Source organism: Papaver somniferum, unplaced genomic scaffold, assembly GCF_003573695.1.
Source record: "Papaver somniferum cultivar HN1 unplaced genomic scaffold, ASM357369v1 unplaced-scaffold_45, whole genome shotgun sequence".
Classification (NCBI taxonomy): Eukaryota; Viridiplantae; Streptophyta; class Magnoliopsida; order Ranunculales; family Papaveraceae; genus Papaver; species Papaver somniferum.
In genome coordinates this window covers 525,243-528,036 of record NW_020647082.1, presented here as the reverse complement: position 1 = coordinate 528,036, position 2,794 = coordinate 525,243, and the positions used below count along the sequence as shown (strand labels likewise).

At 38.2% G+C, this 2,794-nt stretch overlaps 1 pseudogene; it reads left to right on the top strand.

The window, feature by feature from the left end:
* Window positions 1–232: 232 nt before the first annotated feature.
* On the top strand, window positions 233–1,205 carry LOC113342611 (annotated as a pseudogene).
* The last annotated feature ends 1,589 nt before the right edge of the window (window positions 1,206–2,794 follow it).

Here is a 2,794-nt window from a genome sequence, read left to right as displayed (position 1 = left end):
GTTTACCAGCTTTTTGGGAACGCAATTTGTATTGCTAACGAATTTGTTAGGCGTTCCAATGGTGGTCCTTCACAGATCCCTTTAAAACAGGTTCATATTTTCATTTAACTGCCATTAAGCTTTCGTTTATTGGTTACGAATATGGATTCATTTAAGGTTTGTGTTTAATTTGAAGGAGATGGATATAAAAAAACAAACTCAATGATTTCCACAGAAAAGGATACATGGCATGACATGCTTCTAGTAGTTTAGAGGTTGAGCTCGTGTGATTCTTAATTTTACTTATTTGTAGTTATGGACATTGACATTGTTGGCACATTTAGAATGTGTTATGAAGCGTTGAAGTATGTTAAGAAAGGAGGTCCAGGAAGGGAGGACACATCGGGTGGTGGAACCATTCTGAACATAAGCGCCACTTTACATTATTCAGTGACTTGGTATGAAATCCATGTATCCGCAGCTAAGGTTAGCAACAATCTTAGAGCATCTCCAATGCTAGAGGTCAAGGTCATCCTATGTGGATGTCTTATTTATATTTTTTGGGTGTGGGCCATTTACTATAACACAAAAAATAATAAAGAGAAAAGCTCTCTACCTAAAATGCATCTCCAATTCCCAAGGTACTATATTACATTTTTTGTCTAAATCTAGACACAAAAGATGATGTGGACTTATGACCCAAGGTGATGAAGGAAGTCTTATTTAGACTTTCTCCTTTACCCCAACTTTAGCCATGTCATCTTACCTATGACCCTCACCTTTGCATTGGAGATGAAACTTTGGTGAAAAAAAGTATTAAATCCTATGTGTCATACTAATTTAAGACCTCTATCCCTTGCATTGGAGATGCTCTTATATTTGTTTTTAGTAAATTTCATTTACATCTTATGTTTCTGCCCCACATCACTATAATCTCTCTTTTGACTGTCATAGAAATGATTCAGGTGATGAGATTTTGTCTTTTTATCTGAACAGGCAGCTATTAATGCCATGACAAGGTCATTGGCATTGGAGTGGGGAACTGATTTTGATATAAAAGTCAATGGAATAGCACCAGGACCCATTAATGACACACCTGGCTCGAGTAAGCTTGATCCCATGAAATGAAAAACATCCAATCTGGAGCCCCTATGCATCAGTTTATATCAAGAGAGAAGTGGGATATTGCTATGGGTGCTCTGTACCCAGCTTCAGATGCCGGTTAGTAACCTCATTTCCGTTCCTTCTTCTTCTCTTTCTTTTCCACTGAAATATGGAATTCACTGGATATTGGTGAGGCAACAATAATGTAAATGTACGAAGCGGTTTGAAGCAACCCAGCATGATCCCAGTCTTTAGGAAAACATGCAGACCCTGTTGACTGCGATATAATATCTGACAATTTTGCGTAGCCAATCGTTCTAAATTAATTCACTGTAGTAACTGAAAGGACACCCCACACGTGTTGGCTGAATAAGGCACGAAGTATAACACAAAATCTTTCCAAAAGATCCGTATCAATTCCAATACGTCAAATCAGGAGTCAAAGACACCATAAAGAAGTTATTGACCGGACGAGATAGAAAAACTTCGGCAAGGTAATTCGCCATAACAGTGGCATAGCGAAATAGAGATGAAGTATCCATCACGACACCATATGGGAGTTTTAAAATGGAGACAAAAGTGGAGCATTTATCTCACTAATGAATTAAAGTTTAGTATCATTAATTAGGAGTAACCCTAATTAGTTAATCCATAGTCACATAACATTTGAGCTCCATCTGATTTCCAAGTAGTTTCAGAAGACTAGTAATGAAATGCCTTTGGATAGACAATAGTAGGCAATTGGATTCGAGGGAGATGTGATTCATGTGAAGCTTCAAATACGGGGTGGGGGTGGGGGTGGGGGTGGGGGAAGCAATATATGCAGTTAGAGGAAAGTTAAAATTACCATTCGAAAAACGAGTAGTTTCTAAAGTCATGGTGTGGTTTAAAATTGAGGGGGGATTAAAAAGCATGCTTGTTGCTTGGAAAGGAAAGGCGATCTGCTTTCACTAGCCATGATGCAAGTATGAAACTAAATTCTAGCCAAAATAGAATTTTGATGCACTAGTAAAATTCAAGAAAATGAAGACACGGTTATAGTGAAAGATTTCAATTATAGCATTTGAGCGGTAGTTAGACTTAACAACTACATTCCGAACAGACATCTTGCGGCTCTCCTTGCAACAACATCCATTAGCCTCCAGTAAGGAAACCACATCTTCTCTTTGTGAAACAGCAAAACAAAGAATAGACCCCAAAATCCAACTACAAACCCCAAGGCAACAATGGCATACGACAACAACTTTTCTTTTGTACCGTCTTCATAATCTTCTTCGGCAGTATTAGTTCTCTGATTACCCTTCTCACAAATGTTATTTGTAGGTAACCCACATAGAAAACTGTTGTTGATATATGCAGAACCATCTCCGCTTAATGTATCCAAGTGAAGCCCACTTGGGATCCTGCCACTCAAGTTATTGTAAGACAAATTCAGATAGCCAAGAGAATCTAGTGATGCCAAAGACTTCGGGATTTTTCCAAACAATTTGTTGAAACTCAAATCCAAGGACTCCAAACCTGTCAGATTTCCGATACTCCTTGGGATTCTACCAGTGAAGCCATTATGTGACAGATTAAGCATAGAAAGCCCTCTAAGTAGACTTACCTCTTCTGGAATGCTCCCTTCAAGAATGTTGCAAGATAGATCGATTCCCGAACTGTAATCATATTGTGGGATTTTGATAATCAATCCTTGATATTCTTATTCCAT